Source organism: Cephus cinctus, unplaced genomic scaffold, assembly GCF_000341935.2.
Source record: "Cephus cinctus unplaced genomic scaffold, Ccin1 Ccin1_scaffold0204, whole genome shotgun sequence".
Classification (NCBI taxonomy): Eukaryota; Metazoa; Arthropoda; class Insecta; order Hymenoptera; family Cephidae; genus Cephus; species Cephus cinctus.
The window spans coordinates 72,623-98,451 of NW_014332923.1; the positions used below are offsets into that span (position 1 = coordinate 72,623).

General features: G+C 38.4%; 1 protein-coding gene across 2 annotated transcripts in view; it reads left to right on the forward strand.

Moving 5' to 3' along the window:
* The window catches only part of LOC107264952 (lachesin), a 68,652-nt gene that overhangs the window by 12,413 nt on the left and 30,410 nt on the right, over positions 1–25,829 (forward strand). Inside the window, exon 2 of one of the 2 annotated variants that reach the window (XM_025082161.1) lies at positions 19,247–19,395. The exons of the other annotated variant lie outside the window; for it this stretch is intronic. The gene's annotated coding sequence lies outside the window, so the exon portion shown is untranslated. The remainder of the gene's footprint in view (positions 1–19,246; positions 19,396–25,829) is intronic. 2 annotated transcript variants of the gene reach the window in all.

The following is a 25,829-nucleotide window of genomic DNA, read 5'->3' on the forward strand; positions in this document are numbered from 1 at the left end:
TATATAGAAAGTTGACATTGGTTTTGAGTTTGATGACTGGCACAATGAACGCGAATTTATGTCAAGAAGTACACAAACCCGCCAAGTAGTACTCGATAAGGAATCACCTAAAGTTTTATTAATTATTAAATGACCATTAAATCATAATCAACTACGGGAAGCAGTAGTAATGTAAAAGAGTAGTGAAAACGTTATAAGAAATTTTGAAAATACAATTAAAAAAAGTTGACATTGGTTTTGAGTTTGATGACTGGCACAATGAACGCGAATTTATGTCAAGAAGTACACAAACCCGCCAAGTAGTACTCGATAAGGAATCACCTAAAGTTTTATTAATTATTAAATGACCATTAAATCATAATCAACTACGGGAAGCAGTAGTAATGTAAAAGAGTAGTGAAAACGTTATAAGAAATTTTGAAAGTACAATTAAAACGATGGGCCGATGCTAGATCATATAATAGGCAAACATGTAGTGACTTATGTATTTGGCCTCCATAATCTGATATCAATACTTTTTCTTAGAGCACTCCTGTACTTGGCGTAGTTTTTTACACGTAAGTGTTTTTTGGGGGATAATCTAAATTCCCGCGAATACTTTCTTACTTGAAGCTCGAAGTTTCATGGCAAAGCTCATATTGTCCTATTTCAGGTATTATCTCAAGGTAATTAATTGAAATTAATCAGTATTTCGCTGTATGTTTCAAAGAGCTATTAAAAGATATCTCATATCGTACTCTTGACTTTTCTTTACTATCCTGTTACGGAGAGAAGTTTATGGCAATCTCTCTTATAAAAATACTGTAATCATTGGCATACGATATAATACGCTTGACTTTTTTGCGAAGGATAATAATCGTTGGCTGCAACATGGTAATAAACACAGTTACACTGTATGATTGAATATTTCAATTAGTCTAACAATTAGTTATTTTCCATGATAATTTCTGCTGGTTGTCATATTATCTTTGAAAGGCAATGCTACGGCGAAGTAAACCTTCCAACTGAAGTATGGAAACCTTTCTCATTCCATCTAAAAATCGTGATTCTATCCCCATTAGGGACAAAAAAGAGAAAGAGTAAGAGTGAAGAATCGATCCCGGAAACTCTATGTACTAGTGTCACACTTTACTGACTCCTTGTTTGTAATAAGTCATAACATGGTATTACAATTTGTATTTATAAATTCGTAAATGTAGTAAAATTCTTTTATTCCTCATAAGTATACGGTAGACCTATTTTACTATAGACTCTCGATGTGTTAGTTTCTTTTTAGTTTACATTTTTTGTTTGGTTCTAATGCGTTATCTCAATAGTTTATTATTAAGAAACATGTTTTATATATATGTATTTTTATAGTTTAAACATGCTTTTGTACATACAGAAAAGACTGGAAAACTGTTTGGCATTTGTGTCACTCTACTGACTGTAATTCATCGTTCGTTTTAAGGATAGAAACATCTTTTGTACTAAAGTTGTATGTCGCATAGGCGATGTATAAATTTTCGTAAATTCCACTATAGTGCGACAATCTTTGCCACACCTCTTATGATTATCTGTCAGGTTGTGTCGACAATGCCGCTAGTATAGTGTGTAGTACTGTATAATACAGATTAATTACCCAGAATAATTTTGTATTTTAAAAAGTAAAAAGTAGTTTTCTAATACTTGTGATATTAACTGACGTACATACCAGAAATAAAACTTTACTATATCTATAGTATGCAAAAGTCTAGTTATAGTATAGACACGCATAGCTACAGAAAAATCGAACCTACTATACCATTTATAAGAATGATTACTACTTTTTTCTCTCCGTGTATAATATATGATCTACTCTTTACTGTATTATTATACATTCTACACCCTTAATCCTGTCCGTCCTTTTCTTTATTATCCTGATTTCCTCATCCTTCACTATGCAAGTGTATATTCCAATCAATTGCCGAGTAATCGTGACGAGTACGATCTACACTGAAACACTGTTAGAAATCGAAGCGTTTAATTTGAATAGCGATCCTTTATTGGTTAACTTTGTTTATTGATACGCTTCAACGAAGTGGATTTCTCTTGCGGCTGGATACACAACCAATGCCTCAGACGTGGTTGCATAGTTTACAGATTCCAATCTCCGTATTAGTTTATACCTCTGTTATTGAGACATGAACGCAGTAGCAGAATGCCTGCATAATATAATATTAAACCTGTGCATCGGTGAGACTATTCCAATCAAATATAAATGAATTGACCTAGCATAATAATTAAGTGAACCTTGTGTGTGAGATTGTAGATAAACATCAGCCGTAGGAAGACACTTATAATTATCCAAACTATTTTTACATGTATCCACCCCATTTAGTAGAAAATTTGTATACATTTTTTTAATCGTATAATATTTATTCTGGTATCTAATTCCGCCCTTTTCATCCGCAAAAAGAGTATTGTGTTTTAAACGACACGTCCACCCCACAACCACTCGGTAAACGGTACCCATCATTTCTCGAGTAAACGTGTGAATATGGCAGAAGCCTTGTAACAGTATGGGCAAGTACGGCCAGTTCTGCTGCTGGTGCGATTCGAGCGATCCAAGACTTGGAATGTGGATAATCTGGTATGTGGCTGGCACTGATCTGAGGAGTCTGGCAAAGGAATTAAAATAGCAGATGGTATCACAAGAATATAGGTAGAGTCCATTTCGACCAGACTTCGTTCCCAGAAGCATGAGAAATGATATCGCCATTGCCATGTACAGTCTCTGCTCCGGAGGCTATTTGGTCTTTATTCAGCAAGACTCTTGAAAAATTCTGTTTCGATGCATTTAAAGTGTTCTTCGTCATAATGTTTTTGAACTTGAAGAATAAGCTATGCTGGTTTTCTTAACTTCGGAGTTCCTTCTTGCAGTGAAACGGCTCGCAGGTGTGCCTCGCCATGATTTTCCAAGTGTTTTACGTCGTGATTTTTGAAATCTAAATGTAGACTAAAATTTTTGACAAGTTGTTTGGTCTTATCCCTTCTGTAGAAAAATATATATAAACCTGTGGTCCAGTTTGTTTATTCTTAAAAAATTTTAACTTAAAGGCCACCAAATATATGTATACATACGTGTGTTCATATTTAGGTACGTACAAATCCAGTGTAAGTTTGTAGGCGTCGGGACGATAGCGACGCTGTTTAGGGACATAGGGATAACGGTAGTCCAGTACGGATGATTCGGATCGAAGGACTCGGTATAGGAGTAGCCGTATATACTATAGTGCGATATCAGGAAGAGAGCAGATCGGGAACGATGGATGAGGCTGATTTGACCTGGTGTAGTATCATTGGGTGGCTGCTGGGTGAGGTGTTGGGGCTGTCTGGGCTTCCAGTAGGGGCTCAGAGGTGGTCAAGGGATAGGAAGTTGAGGGTGAGAGAGTCGAGGGGTAACAGGTCGGACATCCGGCAGTCCGTCACCGGCTATCCCCGCGTATCTCCGGCGTTGGTCACGTCATACCACGCTGTGCCTCGCCATATCGCTGCTACAACAAGTCCTGAATATGCATATATTCGACTATAGAGTTAGCTATAGAGAGCAATGCTTCCCACTCTCGTAACCGCCATTGCACACCCCCTTACCATCCCTCTCATCCACCTCTCGTGTTTGTCGTCATCTCTCTCTCTCTCTCTCTCTCTCTCTCTCTCGACCATCGCCAAAGCACCATTGACGCCAGTTCACTGCCTGCCCACACAGATTTATGGCTGTGTACGTTGCCGCTCGTATATTCGCCGCACATTTTGACGTATCGCGTACATTAGGGAAATTCTAATTACCTACCCTTGCCGGACGCTGCCTTTGCAAAGGAAACATGTTGCGACCGAAGCACTGCCAATAGTTCAGTACTCGTGAGTAGTGACGTCCTTTCAATTGCTTTGATAATCTTGTATACCCAGAAAGACCATTTTGATTTTGGTTATACCGTTAATAATTCATTCGAGCATCTCCTCTGTTAGTAGCAAATGTTATCCATTCCCTCCTAGCGGACTGCATCGCTTGCGTAAAAACGTTCGCACGTATGATAAATATACATAGGAATTTCTCTTTGACGCTGAATCCTTTTTGATTTAGAATACTTAACACGCGGGCTTACTTCACAATGGAGAGGCTGCGCAAAGCTTTAAAGAGAGTGAAGGACGTTACGGGTCTCGCTGTTGAATCTGAATGAGAGAGACGGAAAGAGAGTGAGGAATTGAAATACGTATTAATCGACCTTCGTACCGTTTCTCCCGTATGGCTTTTGTGTGCGTATACGTATATGATCATCTCACTGAAAGCAAGGGCTGCCCGGCTTTATTAATTTTATAAGATAGTCCTTTTGCGAATGGCGTTAAATCGTCCCGATGTAAAGACTCAGGGGTTAGACCCTTCGATTTTCCGAAACCTATTTAACACGAGCACTCTGGGTCTCCAGGACTCGGCGAAACGATAAAACTATGGACCATACTTACTGACTCATCGACTTCTCGCCGGTGCCTTCCAGCAGGGACGTTTATCCTGTAATGCTCTGAGAATCTCGTGCATTTTCCCAAAAGTGCCATTAGCGGTCGGCAAACTGCTTTGGATTATTGACGAGCCATTTCGAGGGCACGGAACTTGGACGATCACGATAATAGTTCGGCAAAGTGTTGCTATTTCTGGATACCGTCCGTTAAGAGGGTTGCTACCCTATATGGTATAATAATTCAAAATTTTATATGCTAATTTATGCCGAAATTTTCGTAACTCGAGCGTATTCGGTACCCGTACATAAAATTAAAAGTATTGTATGATTCAACTTAATTTTGCTTACAACAAGAAGCAGCATTTTACTTTTCAGACCTTACATTCATACGTGAGTATGCATAGTCAGCTGTACCATCCACGCGATAAACGAAAGTGTATTATGAATGGATTACAGAATGTTTTGTAATGATGCACAATGGTCGCGGCGCACCTGCATGGAGATGTATCGTCGGTGCATAGATACGTTCACATGTAAATTTATGCAAACCTCCAGCGTCCAACTTAAATTCTGTATCCAGGGAGGCATTAAATATCCTCTGAGAAATAAAGAAGAAGCGAGAAAACGTTCGCGAACTTTGGCTAATTTAACCGGAACGAATAACGAGAGAAGTGAGAGTAACAAAAAGAGACATGAGAAAATTAAAGAAAAAAGACAAAAAAACATGAAATGAAAACGAGAAAGGAAACGTCTAATTTTAATGCGGTCATAAGGGGCGAGTAAAGAAAGATCCCTTTGTACGTGAGTCGAATAACGACTCTTGTACATTTGATATTAAACTAGCCGAAGGGAAGATACTTTGTATTAATTGCGCAAAGAATAAAAGGAAAAGCAAAGAGAAATTCTGAATGAACGATAATGCTTTTAATATTTCCTTTAAGCAGCTGCCAAGATCACAGGCATGTGTGAGAAAGGTCCTTTTTTGTAAGAAAATAAATTTATTTACGGATATCCACACGAATGTTATTACACATTATTCCACAAATGATCCGAAGACTTATTTTACTCAATGGCGACTTCACGGTTAGAAAAAAAAAGCAATAGAGGTGGTTGGCAGTACTTTTATCAGGTAGGTACCTTCTTAGTTTACTGTCCGGAGAAAATTGAATCGTTCTTAAAGGCAGTAGAAATGGTTTTAAAACCTAGTAAAAGGTACGGGACGGCGGAGATCGGCCTTTGAACCCTTAAAGAACGTTATAATGGAATGGACGTTGAAACATTGCCAAGGGGAGTAGAGTAGACGCTACAATACGGTTACTCACACTGATCACGTAGCTAAAGAATGTCTTTTCCGTTCGTGGAATCCCATATATTCCCAACCATTATTAATATGCACTTACGGATTTCCCTGTAAACAATGATATTTCCAGCTTATTAATACGAAACAATCGCTTATATTATCTCCGCTCCACTGCCGAGTAAGGCAAGCCAGTATCTCTTTGAAACAGGCACTTCCACAATACTACCCTTACCACCTACTATAACTTGTACCATTGACGTTGGATACCAACCTCACCATTGTTTGTCAAAATACAATTGAATATTCCTCAACGATACTTTCAATATCCATTTCGACTCATTTGTAACATGGATTTAGTTTATTAATTATTATGGGCTTCTATTTTATGCATACGCTTGATAACATTATCATCGGTGAATTAGCACTGCTATTTAGCATTTAGGATACTGGATAAGTATCTCTAGAGGTTAAACTTACTGTGTCATTTTTTAATAATCTAATATGCTTTTACAGTTTGTTCTAGTATTTATTCAGGATCCTATGTTCCATTAAGAGATCACTGTGAATACTGAATCCATCATGCTCATTCCTAAGTGCTAAATTCCTTTAACTGTATGCACCATGATGAGAGTCACGCGAGCCACGCGAGGATAGAGGACTTCTAGGGAAAAATTAGCATAATCGCCATTACGTCGGAAGAGCTTATCAACATTCGCGAGAAAACTTTTCAACGGAAACAGCGCCAACTGTCTATACTCGTTTTGAAATTCTGACCCACTTAGGAAAAGGTCCGTATCCCTTGGAGGAACAAGTCGATCCGAGAAGGACCCTTCATCCGCAATTACGGCACTCACACGATAATCGGGACTTGGACTATGATTAGCACATAAGCAGAATCGCGTGCAGACATTTCAATGCCGATTCTCTTCGCAGTTATCTACCTTTCTTTTTCTTCCTTTTTCTTGTATTTTTACATTCCTATGAAATTCCACGAGGGTGGAGTGCGTGAAACGTAATGCGAAATATGATATTTTTCTCTCTGGAACTTAGCCAGATTATGAGAATTATACAGCGAGCAGAAGGATTTAATCCGTATGAAACACGACGGCAGCAGGGATTAGTAAACGCAGAGAAATTCAATGCTTGCTACGAATGAGTAAGGCCGAAGAGAGAAAGTCCTGCACAGGACTTAATTAATTTAAAAATCAAAATTGCGATGGTTTCGCTGTAAAGTATGTATAATCTTTTCACGTTGACGCCACGGCGGAAGTGCATTTTCAGACATTGTAACTCTTGTATATAGAAGCTAGGACTCGGTCACTTTTTTCTTATTAATCGTCTCTACCGTAGTGGAAATTTCCTTTCGCAACACTGGAGCCTGTCTGCGTCCCCGCTAGGACAGTATAGACCTCGCTAGGACCTTCCTGGGACCTGGGTCATCATAACGACATTTCTACTAGAGTACAAGATACACTTAATCGCTTCGGTATTCAGTAAAAATCTCATTAACGACAAAGTTTCCTTGCATGCTTAGTCGCTTTATACAACATAGTGATGGCTTTAGTTTAGAGAGTTTATGTGTCTAAAGGAATTTGTACTGATGAGAGAGAAGAAAGGTCTCTCTGAGAATGATACTTGCGATTTAAAATTACCAAAATTTTAAAGGAAATCGTACCACCTGAAAAATGAGTGAGTGATGCTTTTACGTCGAGTTATATTCGAGCAAAAATCGCCGTTCTATGAAACGAGTGTAACGAACTCAATTAAAATTAAGTGCCACTCGAAAGAGTAAACGTAGATTCTTTGATAATCGAAAGAATTTCAAAGACGAGTTCTCCTCCAGTAATGAAAATTGATGTGAGAACGTGTAAATGTGCGAAGCAAGAAGGTTCAAATCCAGGCTGCTGCGACTCCTGGAATTACAAATATTTTATGAATTTGAAACGTCACGACGAACGTAACTACGCTTGCCAAAAGATTCACGATAATAAGAAAAGAATGGGCAGGAGAAACAGTTGAAGTAAAAATGTGTTATTCGATTTTACCAAACTTTACTCTATAATTATTAACAAGTCGAGAGCTCCTTGGTGTTTTTGGTATCTAAATTTCTTAATTGATTTATGAAATTCAGCAGCTACGTGATTCTCAATCATTAAAGTTGTACATCTAAAATGATTCTAGAAAAGATAACTTCTCAGTGCATTCTACTGAGACTTTTTTTTCTATTTTAGAAAATTGATCAGTGCGCTACAGCAATATGAAGAATCTCAAAGGATATTATTATCTAGCTACTTATTAGAGTTAGAGTTTAAAAGCACACAGACGCTGGACGGTGTAGATTCGTGATAATAGTAGGTATCTACGTTGAGCATTGTAAGTACTGAATGCGTCCTCTACTATGCCATACAGCGGGCCAATCATTTCGGCTTTGTTAAACCGAAATACGAACCCATTTATAGAAGATCTATACATTACGGCTTACCAAACAATAATTCCCTAAGCTTTCCTCGCTCTCAATCATCCTGCGACCCGCGTCCTTATATAGTTACACCAGGATCCCGGAGGACGGTACTCTGGCTTGCGAGTAAGTCAGCGCTCTGTGAAACTTAATTACTGTAACGATTACTGGTTCGAGATTTATCGCTTCCTAACTGGAAGTTAATCCGACACTTCGGACCTCAGAACAACGCAAGCTAGATATGAGCCTTCTTCCAATATCCAATGAAATTGGAATAGTCAGACTGAACACTCGACATCGTTTCGCAATATGAAGAAAAGAGAATACGATATATATATATATATATATATATAGTATTTAATATATAATATAATAAACTTCAATCCCAGCGTCTACTCGCAATACGATGCGTATAACATTCCTGTTATAAAATTAGACTAGTTTAGTTTTCTTTCTTCTCGTTTCTTCTTCTTTATCTGAGACAGCCACAAGCTCGTACCTGCCTGTGTAATATTCCAGTGAATATGGTGACAAAATCCTATACTGAAAAATGATGTTTGTGAGCCAAGAGTTCTTTTAGTCAGTTAAGAATACGGTCAACGAACCATTTGGAGCAACTTTAATAAGCTTTGCAACAAGCCTCTAATGAATGTTGTACGGCCTACGGTTTGTGAGACATGAATTTCTTAAAATAAACCCTCGGAAATTTTCAACGAAATTTCTTTGTAGAATAAACATTAAAATTAAAGATTCGGATTCCACAATGGAATTAGGGCCCTGCCCAAATTTCTTGGTTTGAAATTATATTATTCAAAAAAGAAAGCATACTTTTTATTTAGATGACCAGTATTCTCTTAAGCGTATATAAATTTGCATTCTTTTATAGCATATTTTTTACAAAAGGAATCAAATTTTTAACCTCTATCTTTTAGACTGTGCTGAGTTCTGATACAATTCAACACGGCTCGAGAATTAAGCAGATCCAAATCGAGTTAGAACTGGGTCGGCAGCACGTATTGCTCAAGCCGGCTTCAATATCCTTGTGCAGGGCAATGTTTGTTTTTGTGAGATTCCATAGTTTTGTTTGTTGGTCCATGTTGTCCAAATATTTATGGTTGCATGGAGACTCGCAAGCTTTGTTTGTATCCCATGAGGCTTGTACCGAGCTGTCGCCGATACAAAACCCCTTATTATATAGAACATCCGTTATTTCATATCTCACAGATTTTATTTGAAAGCATTTTCTACGTTCTATGCTCCAGATATTTTGAAATTCGACAAATTTATGAAATCCCAATCTTATACTGTATAAAACATTTGCTTTTACTCATGTTCTATATAAAAATACATGTTACACATAGATTTTCAAAAAATTATTCCGAGTACTCGATGGTAACAAATTTAATATAATAATACTTTATATAAAAAAAAAATCGAATGATAATTCCGACGTATCCATATGTACATAAACGAGAACAATATGTTCACAATGCATCACAGTATAAATTAATAATTATCGGTATATGTAATACCAGACTGGCTGTACTGTTCCCGTTATTTACCAGTCAATAAAAGTCATTGTTTAACAACCCATTCACGATGTAATAAAAGCAATTTAAAAACTTGGTAAATACAGCTCACACGAGCTGTGGGAAAACTGGACGTGGACAGAGATTATTCTAACGACGAACGATAACTTCTGCGCTTTTGGAAAATTAGTTGCATGCAGTTGTTCCATGGCGCATTTCGTCTCGGTAGTAGCCAAAATACTATGCACTGCAGAATGTGCAGCTATATCACTGGATAATTGTTAGCGTATACAGGGCGCTTCGGACGGATTGCCTGCCGTGCAAAGTTTCACAGCGACGTTACTTCATAGAGCGTGTAGTGTTGAAACCCTTAAGGACAACATCACGTCGTGCAGAAATATCCTCTACTAAAAAAAAAAAATAAACACTAACTGTTCCGTATACGCTCTCGATAACCGGCGTATTCTGAAATACCTTAAAATCGTTACATTCATCCAACACTCGTAGTATGTGTTCAAAGTAAAAAAGACCATTAAAAACAAATGGCCACAGAGTGTATTGCGTTTCGCGAGCACAGCATAAACGCTTTACTTACGCAGCACCAGGGTGGGTTAACCGCGCAGGACATGCTTAAAAGATATTAACGTCATAGTACCACATACACTATTACAATGAGGCCTTGTGAATTATGCAACAGAAAAACAAGATCGACGTCCCCTGGTGCTTTACAACTATCGTAAAACTTCTGTTCCACAAGACGCTACTTTAAGCCGCATCAGTCCTCAAAACCCGAAGTTTCTCTCTTCTGCTTGTTGCAGAATCTCTCTAAGGATGCGTACGAAGCGAGCGTTACGAGAATAAAAAGAAAGAGGAAAGACAAACAAAAAAATTATAAACATCCTCTCGTAATGCCTTTTCAGAAAACTGCTAGGAATTCATGGAAACCTACGAGACCCAACGTGGATTCTAGAGTGGCGCACACCGTGGAACGTAGGCACGACGTCGCGGCGCACTTAATGGAAGAGAAGATCGGGAAATAATGATTCTCGAGAAAAATATAAATGGCAAATGGAGGGCTTGGGGCTTGGTAGTATACGCAAAGAGCGCCAGGTAGTCCTGGTAGCTGGAAAATGCTAAGCTACATTCCTGGGACGCCCGGTATGCCGGCGGTATTGCACGAAATTGCCGCACTCTGTCCGTGTCATTCCCCAGCTACTCCTCTCTCTGCTCTGGCTTCGCTTTACCCGATGCCTCTCATCTCTCTCTCTCTCTCTCTCTCTCTCTCTCTCTCTCTTTCTCTCTTTCTCTCTCTCTCTCTCTCTCTCAATCTCTCTCAATCTCTTACTCACTGTATCCCTCTCTTACTTGCTCTCGTTACTCGCTTCCTCTGTCAGCCCTTTTCGTTCTTCTAGTTTCTCTCCGTATCAACATAGGTATATACTTACCACCCGGTATATTCGCGTACCCTTCCTACTTTTGGAGAAGGAGCGCACTGTGCCTCTTTCCTCCGCGACTGGAAGGTTGGAGGGTTAAGGCTTGAGAGACTGGAAGGAAGAGCGTCCGCGGATCCACTTCTAGGGTAGGTACCTACCTACCCACCTACCTTACCCACCTACCTATACCTCCTATCTACTTCTGAGATTGCCACTGTGAACTGAGAGTTTCGTCTGGCTGTGTTTCAGATTCGCGATATCCGTGTCTCTATCGAGCTAAATTGAATTTATACCGATGGACCCAGAATACGCGTCGATATATATAGAGCATCCATGCGATTCCGAATATAGTATACCCATTCCTTACGATAGTTACCAATCGGAAATACTCTGAAGGCTTCCAGTATCGAACTTTACTACTCGCACAGAGACGGATCTTTCTCTTAGCGGTTATTATTTCTTTCTGCTGAATATCTTTGGGATTCGATTTCGCAAAATTTCAAGCGACATTACTCTGAGAATCTCGAGTTCAGCATCTCTATGCTGATATCCGCATAGCGCAATACGTCTTTAGAACTCTCGCATTGTTCTTACTTTAATAGCGATGCACGATATCCTTCCGCGATACGATATTCCCAATTGAAAAGCGCCGACTCGCTCGTCCTTGGTTATCGCCCGTTTATCACGCTGGTGTCTGCCCACGAAATTTATTTACCTACTACCACCCTTTACATACGACACAGCCGATACGATACGATCAGTGTTATTTTGATCGACTCCACTTTATCGCTTTTTATACCCTATATAGTTTTCGGTGGATTCCATTGTCAATTCTTCATACTGAAAAGTGATAGGTGCAAGAAATATTATTGGCAATTCCCTTATCTGTTATACCTCTATACATACAATTATGTCAGTGAAATTAAATCCTGGAATATAATTGCGCAACATAAAGACCATTTCATTATATGAAAATTTACAATAAGCGACAATTTTCTCTTTATAATCACGATCAGAGAATAATACTGGAATAGCGATTTAACAACAGTAAATTATTCCTTTTTTAAACTGACAAGTCGGCTACCCACTACCGCTTATGTTCCTGTAATGGCTCTGTGAAGTTAACAGCACGGCACCATGTTCCACCGACAGACGTGAAAGGGAAATAAAAGAGTTCGAAAGTCATGGTAGTCAAATGAACTACAACAAATTTCTGTATGCTTTTTTGTACGTCTCTTTCGTTTCAGTATTAGTGAAATTCTTGAATATGCACGGTCCTACGAATTTCTGTTACACAGGTTGAAACATATTACTGGCCCATTTGCTAGTAGATGTCGTTAAATTGCACCACTGATTTATAGAACAAAATGGTGCCTGCCAACTGGACCTCTAACTGCAATGATTATGGCCTCTAGATTTGCACTGAGCCTTTTGTCAAATCCCCATTTCATTCACGCGGAAATTGGAATAGTTTTCACTAGAATATATTTGATCTTATGCATGTGCAATAAAGTCTGTGAACGCCAACCCTTTTACATTATGTATTTTAAACCGCAAACAAACGTTAATGACTGTTTTGCCAAATTATTGGTAATTGCTTGTTTCCACCAGAAGCATATGTATGTATATACACGCATATCGCTCGACTGCAGTTGCAGTCAAATATAGGTGTTATACGTACCACGTGTATCAATATATCCGTGGAACAGTGTTTTATTCGAATTGCCATTCATTTCATATAAACCACTATAATCCAGTGAGATACATCAATAGTGCCAATGGAGAATCAAATCGGCAAAGAATAATAACCAAGTAATGGATATAAACGCAATAGAAAGATTCGTAGTAAATAAATAGTTTGGTGTATACCTATATGTAGATATATACCTGTGTCTGAATAGAATTTTAATGTTAGAACAAAATAATTTTCTTCTGTATATATGTTAGAATTAAAACCCGTTCTCCCTAATGAAAACTAGTTCTAACTACTTTTGTTAAAACATGTTTGAAGTATATAGTCGGTTTACAGTATCTTCTTGGAAATTCGATTCTTTGAAAAAAAAATGTGTTTCACAGCAGTGGGCTGCGCTTGACGATTTTTATGAACTAAAACACATGAGAAATAGAAATTCGATTAATAGCAAAATATGCCATTGAATGTTTGCGATCTCGTTTCATCTTCGATAAATATTATTTTGTCTGAATTTAATATTTTTTTTTACATTTCCATCAATACTATCCTTAAAAAATATAGTTTATTGTGGCCCAATTCAGGCATCGAGCGATTTTAATCAGTACTATAACTAGTGAAAACGAGTATTAACTGAAAGATGTTTAGCTATTATTAGTTTTGACCAACATTCATTAATAAATATTATTTTTCTTCTAGGGAAAACTAGTCTTAGCGAAATCAATTAGTTAGAATTTATTATTTATCTAAATTCTGGAATCTCCTGCTATTCCTTGGCTATTCGTTTTCGCCATTTTTCGTGCTTTCGTATAATATGATACCGAAAGAGTTCGTCCTACCTCGGGGACATAAAGTTCCACATACTTCAGGACATCCCCACCGAGCAAATAATAAACCACGAAAGGTCTTTCTTTAGCTAGAAAAGCGTTTGATGCTTGCCCCGAGGTCCACGTACCTACAGTCTCTTGCTTACACAAAGTCAATTTATTTTACTTGACGAGCAACCATCACGACGCTCTATAACATAAAACGGCAAGAAATGAGAGTAGCGCTTTCAAAAAGACTTAATGAAAGATGCACTGTGCGAAATTCTAACGAATTCATTGACTTAGCCAGGAATACTTGGAATTATCAGACATATAGAATAGGGTGAATTAAATGAACATAGGATAAAATCGAATGCAGACAAAAGAAGATTAAATAACGTAAAGCTAAAGTAAAGTACCGGAGTTCAAAGTCCGCCGCAGTTGGTCGATGAGTTTGGCAGTGACAATACTCGTTCATTTTCTTTGCGATTCTATGCAATTCCATCTATCCGGCCCTCCTCCATCTCTCAAGGAAGAATTTCCATTCGACCATGGACAAATTCGAGCTTAACACAGGTGAGCATCCGAGGCGTGGAATGTTTTGTATTTGAAAAATAATGGAGACTCACGAAGTGTCTGCCGCCCTCGAGTGTAACGATAATGGCTTTGGAGTGTTGCGGCTCCAGAGCTGCCAAGAGAAGCACACACGTCTTCATGTGTGTATTATGTACATTTAGACAGAGATATACTAATGTCAATTTACCAGCATATACTTGCCGTTGCGTTATATATAGTGTATACACACAAAAGTGTGTCACTGTATAGATACCATAAGGGGTGGAAGTAATATGGGTGGATCCGCTACTGAGACTACAAGGGGATTCACCCTACGGGCGATGTAGGGCGAGTACCGCTGCTAAGGGTAAGTGTGGTATGGAGTTGTTAGTTAAACAATCAGTCTGCTCGCTAAATGGTTTCAGATATTATTACGCGTTCGGTCGACAAATAATAAAACATGCAAACAGTGAGGAAGGAAAGATATGGTGGTAAAGTACGTTGAGCGTACGTCAAGCGTTTCAAGTGAAATGAGCTAGAAAGAAAATGGTAAAAATAAAAAAATACAGGAAGGTACTGGACGTAGCTATGAAAGGAGAAAAAGCAAATAGCCAGAGAAAAGCACAGCTTGCAGAAAAATGTTGGGGTAGTTCGCACTTGTAGCGGCTGACCCTCAGAGACCTCTTTCTACTGCCGGCCAGAACGCTACGTATGTATGTACATACGTAGTATAGTTATACAGAAACGGACTTACTATACGCGTACGTATACCAACTGAGGCACGTAATGGTTCCCAAGATCTGAGAGCTCGTAAGAGCTGGTAATTGGCGCTCAAAAAAAGAATTACTTCGACTAACTCCGTTACGTTGCATTAAAAATATACCAAGGAAACAATTGCACCTGCGTGTCTAAACTGCCATTCGAAGTTTATATATAATATTAATGTACATTGATATTATGAGATAATTATAATAGCTTGGTAGAGTAACATGTCTATATAAATATACATGCACGTATACTAATAGACGTATACTGGCATGTATACGCGGTGACGTGAAATTTTGATGCACGTCTTAAAGTAGGTGAATTTGGCTACTACATCGTAAGGCCCTATGGGTTACAGAGCGTTTCGCGTGGCATTACGAAAACGTTTCTTCAGTGTTTTGAGTTCATGAGGTTAGTACAGTAGAGTTATACTATAAAGTTGATCCTACAGTGTTAATGGCTAATCAAAAGAGGTCAATCAGCTGCGCTTATTGGCTCAAAAGAAAATTTGTTTACCGTCTAGTTAAAAAGATATGAATTATTAAAGTTGAGGGAAAAACAGTAATATTTAGTCGGATGTCCAACACTTTCGCAAAAGTTAAAAATTTAACCTATGCATTAGAATATATTTTTAGAGAACTTGATATATGAGACCTTTACTATTAACACATTAAAGGCGGGAGTCGTATTAGTACCTAGCATACTTTCTTCAAGATCTCCCGCCTTTAATGTGTTAAAAAATGGGCATCATTTACCGTATACTTATTGTGAAATTACTTTTAAACGAAAGGCATGTGACAGCTGTCTGTCCCTTTCGTGTGCTCTTTTCCCCATCTGTAAATGCTAGGGAAAAATTGACAGTGCAAATTTGCGCGTTCAGTGAGCATTATGAGCTACTTATGAGAATAATTATAATTTGCTAGTGTTAAATTCACATTTTTAATATATTGTTCTACTTGTTTTATGGAGTTTAACAAATTATATATGGCTATTGATTTGGCTTCAGCGACACTCTACCACACTACCTTAAGCGAATCCAAGAAGATTCAGCAATAATTTGATTTCTACAAAGTCCAAGAGAGCCAACTACGCAAGAGTTTCGGCGAGCATCTTCGAGATTAGAGGATATATGGGGATTGTAGAAGCGGCACAGAGTCGTATATCGAGTGAGTAGAGGTGGATGCGATTCCAGCCTCCCGAAAACACCACTGCACCTACCCAACAGCAAAAGATGCCAGGATCTATATCTTCGAGAGCGTCAAAACAAACGAAGATCGCGAGTGCTTGACCGAAATCAATGTGTCCACGAATCGGATTAGGCTAAGGCATGTATTAGAACGCATTTTTTGGGAAGGTTCCTGATTCTAAAAACTAGTAGCGTCATTTACGACGTGATCTAGCTCGAGGATAGACGTGCTATCGTATGTATTGTTTTGTCTAGTTTACCGTATCCTTATCCGTTTGAGGGACCTACATTCCAGGATACTGTGTTCCTGTGGATACTAGGAGCATCTAGACGATTGTGAGTGACGCTCAGGAATTATATTGTTTTCGTCACAAGATAAATCCATCTTTCTTGTTCGATGTACTCTTACGCGTAGCCCTACGCTTTCCCAATCGTTGCGGATCCGAGGATAACTAATACGGTGACAGATGATCGGTCTCTCTCTCTCTCTCTCCCTTCTTTCTTTTATTTCGAGTTTTTGCGTGAAATCGTTCAGTCCACGCCTCGCGGAATCGTCTCCCTAGCAAGCTGATTAGACCGATGATGAACTGATTAAACTAGGTTAGATTCCACGCCGAACAGACAATATCGAATTATTACTGAAAAGGTTTCGCCATTATATTTTTGTATTAATTTAATTCTTTGATATACATAAATTTTATTTAAAGATGTAATAAAAATTGCTTGATAACATAATTCTTCGTTATAAATTTTTTCGTTATGTCATCGGATGTAGTTGTATATTAGATCAAGATACAATTGTGGTACATGAATTCAACCCTTAAAAAGAAACCAATTCGAAACTTTGTGAATGGAATTATATTACTATGCAATACACACATGAACACAGAGATGCCACCGGAAGTTTATGTTTCTTAATAATTTTGTTCCTTCTTACTCTATCAGATATGGGATTTAGAATGATAAAGACTTCGCGCGAACCAGGATGCTTATTAGCGTAGAAACTCTCGTTCACCGACTTCGCCTGGACACTCGACTCGAGGACATTCTTATTCAGAAATTCACTATTGTGAAGCTACCCCCTACGAGCATCATTCATTTGAAGCTGCAACTCATCAGTGCCGGGAAGACGTAGCCTCGGGGTAGACGCACAGGCATTTTCAGTTTCCCTACGTAGCGACGTTGCGCCTCGTTCCTCGCCTCAAAAATATTCCAATTGTATTGGACGATTTGTCGAAAGCTTCCAGAAGCCAGGAATTTTCTATAGAAAGAGAAAAAAATAACTTGTCCCTCACCCTTCGTATTTTTATCCGTCAGGATTTTTCTTCCAGAATAGAAGTTTTTTCTATTTCAGTGACTTTCTCTCCCCTCCCCTTCGTTCTCCTCGTTCTCAACTATGACACAGGCGTCGTGACAAACTTCTTCACGCGAGAATCCATAAGTCAGATATGGGTACTTATTGGAAGAGAAATGGAGTTAGAGGCTGTGTAGATAAAGTTTTCCCAGATTTCATCGTGATCTTTGACGCTTTCCCGCGTCTCAAATCTCCCGCAGGCGTTTATCTCTGTGTTTGTCTTTAATTATCGGAAAGGTTTTTGCTTTTCTGCCGTGTCGAGATCTGCACAGTCACAATCCTATCGTTCCCCTCTGTCAGCGACGCCGATACCGACGCCGGACGTCCTGCTAAGGCAATAGCCACTGGGCTGTCGGTGATTCCGATTAATCCTAAACGAAGCTGCTGCAATTTATCGATGCCCAGTTTTCTTACGATGGCGAGTGGAATTGATTGACGTCACTTCCAAGCTTTGATGGTAAATTCAAATCTGCCTCGTAGAACCCTGGCGGCTGGCCTAATCCACTCAGACGCCTCATGTAAACGACACATCACTCCGCGCCCCACCTGGCAAATCGTTAGGTAGGTTATACCAACCCGCAACTAACTTCAAACTTCACTCTCCTTGCACGATACCGCCAAGTTGTTCGCTCTATTTGCATTTGAACTTGTCCCAAGTTGCTGGAATAGTCCACGGGAGCTTCATCGGCAGTGCTATAATATTATGCGCGGCTCTACGATCCTCCTTGTGAGATCGGATCGAAAATTTATTCTTGCTGCTCGACTAGATACGCACGTATCGAATCTAGATATATAGAAAAGGGTCTGGACAGGTAAATTGTACGCTATCTTCGTTTAAGTAAAGTCAAACTCAGAAATCCGTCGAAAAATGCAAGAAGAAGGTACTGTGAGGGAAAAATGAGAAACTTGCTCCCCGAGAATATTAAATTTGGATTCGAAAGCACAGGAATGCAGTACATCTACCACGTCCAATTACGTGAATCAATATCAATACAACGTATCCTCAGGAATTCTCATTGCTCCTCTCTGTGCGACCTTCTACGCTCAACTAAAACTAAGCTAAAACTCGGATAAAAAGCTGTGCAAGAGAAAGGCATGTAAAATACGTTGGAAAAAAAAATAAAAAGTCGAAACCGAGAGGAAAGTAATAATATACTATATGTATTCCTAGGTATAGTTTATGAGCGTACCCACATACTAGAAGCAGGTATAATCGTGTCATGGTATGCGAAGAAGGTGGGAACTGTGGCAACCAGGAGTTTTCTAATTGTTGATGAGGAAGAAACGACAGAACCACGTAGGCAGGATTGCATAGGGAAACACGGAAAGCCAAGGGCTAGAATACCTCGGGCCATGCCTAATGAGCTTCCTGCAGCATCCACACTGCCACCATTCACGATTCAGGCTCTAGCAGCACAGAGAAGGGATGAACTGGAGAACTCACAATCGGCACTGAGACCATTGTCTCACGGCTGACGCTACTGCACGGATGACTGTTTTAATAACGCAGCCGTTCGGGTTACGATTCAACTTAAAAAAATGTCTTGGAAAAGTAACTCCCACGTGAGAATATCTGGGGTTGCATCTAACGCTGGTTTTCCCCTCGCTCTTCCTTCCGCCGTTGTGCTTCTTTATACAATATAGTATAGTAAAGTACCTATAGCCCCGCACCTAATGCTCTGTCCTGTCTTCCAGATCTGACACTTTCAGTGAAGCCTCTGAACGTAAATCCAAGCGATACGATTGGAAGCTTAAGGATCGCTGAAGATAATTGAATCCACGAATCGCTTTCCTCCACTCAGTGCTTTTTGCTGAGAGTATATTCTGAGAAACCCTTGAAATAGGTACGTACTTATTATTATACCTGACTTTCCTTATATTCGTATATTAGGTACCGTCTGTATCTTCTTCAGACATTCAATGGCAACAGTTGCCATGGTGCTTGAAATTAAATTTCGCCAAAGGCACCGTGAAATCACCCTCGTAACGATTTTGTGTAGCAACAATGTCACGATTGACGTGCGTCCAGAAACGATCAAAGCCACGTTGGAACCTAAATCAATTCGGACGAACCAATAATTCCAGAAAACACATACGGTTTTTATTCGTTCACCCAGTGCGAATACTCCGTGCGGAAATGTCGGACCCAAAGTACCAGTGTCCATGGTAATGTACACGCGTCTGTGATCAAAGGCTCGATCGAAATGCCATGTAATCAATTTGTGAGTCTTTGTTCGATGATTTCATTGAATAAGAGTAGGTTACAATGCGTCGGCGAACGTTGAAAATTACACAAAGAAATAGTTCACTGGCAGATTGCTTTGCGATGATACATCTCCAGTGGTGCGATCGAGTTTTGGCTGGAATGTCAACCGTTAGAGCAAATGGATAGGGAGTAATAATTATTAATCCACGCAAACAGCCGCGTAACTCGGATCATGAGGTATTCTACAACGTGACGTACGATAGCACCTGTGTTTGACTCTGTATGTATGTGGTTTGAAAAAATGGCTGCCACAGAATGTGATTGCCACGAACAAAGCTGCAGCCTGAGTTTGCATATATTTCAACCCTCGCAATATTTGCCGGTATAACTCAGCGATTTTCGGCTGTATTCATCTTGATATCCGAAACATCTCTTGGAGTTCCATTTCCAAATCGTTTTTTCTACTTTTGCATGAGTGCATATATTGTACTTGTACTGTTGCAATGTACGCGAATTGTTCGCGCAAGGATCTGCCTGCCTGTTGAAGAATTCTCGATACACGTAGAGAATGTGTGAATTTGAGTTGGAAAAATTCTGAGCGATTCCGGCACTTCGAGTTGAAAGCAGCGAGTACTGTCAATGAAAAAAGGGAAAAAAGAAAATCGTACGAGCCACGATATGCCACAATGGGCGCCGAGCAGCAGGAGTGCGATATATTAAAAAAAAGCAAACGCGTACTAAGGTGAGAGATAGAGAATCGTATTTAGAATTCAATGACGGAAGATAAACCGGGAATATTTGTCAGAGTTGGTTAATAACGTAGCCAGAATATAATCAGTACGATAAAACGTGAAGAACGACTGACATAATGATACAAGTAGCAGTCAAGAAATGTCTGATTTGACACGGGAAAGCATTCAAGAGAGTTTGCCAAAGGAATGCCTGACATTTACATAAAGCCTTGCAGTTACGGTCTTTTTGACGAAACATTCATTTCTGTTATTACGTATCTACCTACAGCGACTTGAATACAAAAGCTTTAGGAGCAATAAATTTCGAGAGTCCGCATCCATCCGTTGACTTGGAAATGCCAACAGAGAAAGCTATTAAAATAAGTTTTTCCCAAGAGTAATTAAGAATTTTCGTCTCTAACTTCCTTCTGTCTCTAAGACTCTTCTTGAACAATTCTTGTATAACCATTAACGGTTCGCACGTTATAAGATCCAAATTTTACAATTACAGTTTAGATGTTTCAAGGGTTCATCAAAAATTTTTGTAATTGAACTTCGGTGTTTAAGCAAAAAAAAAACAAAAGGTTTAGTTAAATTCATCAAATATACTCAGCCAACATAAATCGCATTGAGTTGAATGAGCAATGATTATTTCAATCGCCAAATAGTTATAACAAATAATATGCTTTGGTTGGTATAAACTAATTATTCAATTGGATATTATAAGCTACTCAACATCGCGATTTAATTCAATCCTTCGAAATACCTATGGAAGAACACAAGGGCAGTTAAGCAGATTTTGAATAGAGTTAGAAATTGAATATTGATTTAAATAACTGTATAGTTATATTAAATCCTTGTAATAGTCTTGACACGCAATATTTTTATCGTACTTTGTCATATAGATCAATCATTAATTTATATTACAGTCATCAGACTCTTATTAAACAATCAATAAATATAGTTAACCTGAATGCGTTTGTTGGTACATACTTTATGCATTTACTTTATTTAACTGTACAAACAACATCTAAAGATAATGTTAATAAAGCAATGAAAAACTCTATAAAGTATAATCACCTTTCTGAAGAGAGTAATGGGTACGAGAGATTGTCCCTCTCGGGTAAATAATAATACCTAATCATATATAACTATATATAATTACACAAAACGGAATAAATTCAAATGAAAAATGTGTTACTATTTGGTCAGATTTAAAGTTTGACAAAGATACTCTATAACAATTCTATACAAATTATATTTTCTGAAATAGTTTCAATGAACCCATTTCTGAATAAAACTACTCTTTGAGAATATTATTTATATAGAATTTACATTTTTATAGTGAGTTTTTGTAAAGATTTAAATCGGATCAGATATGATTAGATGAAAACGAATATAATAATTCTTTTATCCCAGGTATTCATTATTCATGCACTTCCCCTAGTAGAAATTTCCTAGTCGTTTCCCCGATAACAAAAAGGCTCCAGCCAGGCCGAGACCAGGCATCCCTAATAATGAACACGTAGGTAGGACCAATCGTGGTTTACACCACTATGTCCGACCGCTAAAATAGATCGCGATTGGCTCTTTCCCAAGGTGTACTAGCCTAAGTTTACGTGACAGTTCCTTGGTAGAATCACGCTAGTTTTCAGAACGGATTTTACGTGTACATGGTTTCCCTAGTAGACATTTCTTAATCACTTGATAACGAAAAGGTCCCGGCAGGGTTGAGACTAGGCATCCCCAATAATCGAAACCTAGTTAACACCCGGTGTGGCACCAGCCAATACGCCGAATTGCTAAACTGTCACTATTTACTCTTACCCAATTATGGAAGACTATCTGAGCCCAAACTAGACATTCTCCAGTATCCCAAGAGTTAATAATCTAATTGTAAATTCAGTAGAGATAGATCCTTGTTATAGTAATAATTTATTGATTGGGCCTCATCAACATCCAGGACAGAATTCGTCTGTTTGTTTACTGTGAATATAATGAACTGTAAAAAAATTCGATTTGGTACAATGTGTGTGCCAAACTGATAAATATTTCGGCAATGCTCAATCATAACGATTAAGCACGTGCTTGTGAAATGCATGAACTAACGATAAAAGTCAACAATCAGGCATAAATCTTTTTGATATAATATAAAACATTTTAATATAACATTTGGTATAATTATTGAAAAATCAAGATCTTTTTTCTAAATCCTAACAAATGCTCTTGAAAATACTCCGTAAAGTTATGTTTGTCACATTTAGTCTATCACACATTTGTTAAGACTTATGAGCAATATAAAGATCATATTTTCAGAGGAATTCTACAAACTTTATGGTATTCATATATACTGTATTAATTATCACTTTTATCTGAAGCAACACGTACAAATCGGGTCGATGGCTAAGTGACTATAAGGTTAGAATTTTCAATTTACGCATCCTGACAACCGCAGGTTCAAATCCCGCTCACGGCATCGCAGATAGTAAAATGTACATGAGTAATTTTTAAATGTTGTTTTAATAATACAATTTTGCCAATATGTCTATTACTTATTTTATGTTTCTATTTAAAAAATATCAAAACAGTTTAAACGTTTTTTTGTGCTAATCCTACATGCCCAAATGGGTAGTAAGGAAATTTCTTTTAAAAATGTCTATAATCTAGACAGGGCATGCGGTAAGATTCTGGTCGGGTCTTGTGTAATTTTTGTCGTTAGCGCCTAGGCAGAAGTAGGGAAGATGGTTAAAAAAAGAAACGTTACGAAATTGGATATATCCAACGCAGATTGGTCGATTCTTCTCACCACTCAGATAGACCTGTTTATAATTATCAAAATATCTACTAAAACATATGATAGGTTTACGTATACCTCATAGCGTGATGAAAAATAATTTTTTGACACATCACATTATGAACCTTGCTGAACGTTGTGTTTAATCACATAAGTCTATCTGGGTAGTTAATAGGTGAGTTTAAAAAACTAGATATTTACTTAAGTTAAAAATTTTATTATTCCTATGTATCAGGTTTTCCTCGATATACAATAATTAATCGAACTTAAGTTTATTTTATTAAAATTGTTTGCATAGTTAAATAATTGTTTTTATTTAAGCAAATATTTATTTCGCCGCCCGCCACCGCCAGATTTAGTTGGTTGAAACTAATATTAATCGATACAATATTTTTTTCTTTGGTTTGTGAGGTATCGATTTCTTTGACTTTACGAGTTGGCAACGACAAGAGACTTTAGAGGCTAAGAAACGCCCTCTTGCTTCAAAACAATAAATTCATCCATTAATTTAATATAAATCTACATCTCGCAATCAATAAGTAATAGAAAAGCACTCTATCCATTGTAAGGTAAAGCGGATTTCGTTGCTAAGCAGATGGAAATGCAGAGGATGTGAGTACCGTGATGCACCTTCATACACTAAACCTTAGAATATAGTGTGTAAGGTATGCGTACACACATAAGCAAACACGGTAGAGGATGAACCTCCAACGTCTACACATGGCAGGAACACATGCACATTTGTACATAACCTATCTTCATACACAATTCATATAAAATTCCAAAGCCACGTAGAAACGGTACAAAAAAAATCTAACAGAGTTAGCTCCACATGTCGTTTTACGAAGTCATACGTTCTCAGCTAAATATGACTTGTTCACATTACCATCACTCTTGTAAAGAGCCAAAGTAATTTCATTTCTAAAATAAAGAAATATACCATTTTCAGCTTACCGTACCCTTTTCTTCATAGAGAAACCGGATACTTGAAACTGATTTCCAATTGGTGCCATCTACGAGGGATGACTCTTAAACGTAATTAAGAAATCTACTGGGTATCTTGATGATTCTATCCACGAGTTTCTACTATGCTAACAAATTCGATTGCGCATTTGAATTGAGATATTAACAGTCCCAATCCCGTAAGGGCGCACGTGTAACGAGAGAATGTAATTTTTGCTTCGATTCATCGGAGGACAATATGCTTGTTGGAAGCATAGTGGACGTGCTTAATAAGGCGAAGGGCGTTGCGTATTGACAGTATTACTGTGAGAGAGTTTCCCAGTGGAAAATCCAACCCTATAGCCCCAATCCCGATTCCCGCTTCCGTTCTCTACCTTATACACTGGGAGACTGGTAAACCCTCAGCATATAACATTTACTTTCGGTACATTAGCGGCCGAGGCCGGTTTTCCACGCAAGATACACTTCTGACTACTTAACCTCTATCGTTTGTAATGAGTTTACTCCCAACAATGCCGTACTCTGGTTAACTCTCTCCAGTGCACTCGCATTCGTAAAATATATCAACTCACTATGCTCACACAATTTGAAGCTGAACACGCCCATGTATAGCGTACTAACTGTGTGGCGTATGCACAGATACCAACGTCCTCTTTATTATACTTACATGAGGGTAAAGGTACCACCACAATTGTCTCGATCTCGTTGGATTCGCCATCGCATTGGTGCCAGAATCCCACACAAGGGGCTAACTTTGCAGACAGTTTAAACCTCTACTATTCCTAACCCCATCCCTAAACCCATCCCACTCCTTCTACTACCCCGAATTCAAGCAGTCTCCTAGTTGACCGTTCTAGGCTTTGAATGGTGAATATCTTGGCTGTAGGGAAGTTCTACCCTCTTTGCGAATTGTACAACGAATGCACAAAGACATGTATGATCATATATCGGGTGTCCTAATCATATTTTATTTCTTCATGGGTGCGATAGGTAATTTTAATTATAATAGCTATGCATATAAATATATAATTGAATTGGTGATATATGTGTGAAGTTTTTTAAGAATTCCAATTTATAAAGAACACAGAGATAAGAAGAGCGTTGTAAGTGGTAAATACTGATGGAAACGTAATCACTAATCACAATAATTTATCATCCATACTCGCACGGTCATCAGATAGGAAACGTAGCTTTTTTATACTGGCGAAGAAGCCTCTTTAGAAAATCTTGTTTAACAAGATTGATAATTACTTCCAGTGCATTGAAAGGTATGGTAAACAAGAGAGGAGTATGGTTATGATCGAAGCGATGAAGGTAACGGCCGAGGGCTAATTCTAAAGGGGTAGGAAGCATAAGAGGTGTTCGATGTAGAGGTGGCGGATGTGATGGCGGATGAGAAGAAGGGTAGAAGGAGTATGGTAAAGGGGAGAGAATAGGTAGCCCTGTATATCCAAGACTAATTAATCAACCTCCGAAAACAGCTTGACAGGAGCCACCCTACTTAAAGCTACTCCGAAACTGCGATAAACGCCCTATATTCATAAATATAACCTTGTTGTCTGCTTTGTCACCCAGAACGCCCGT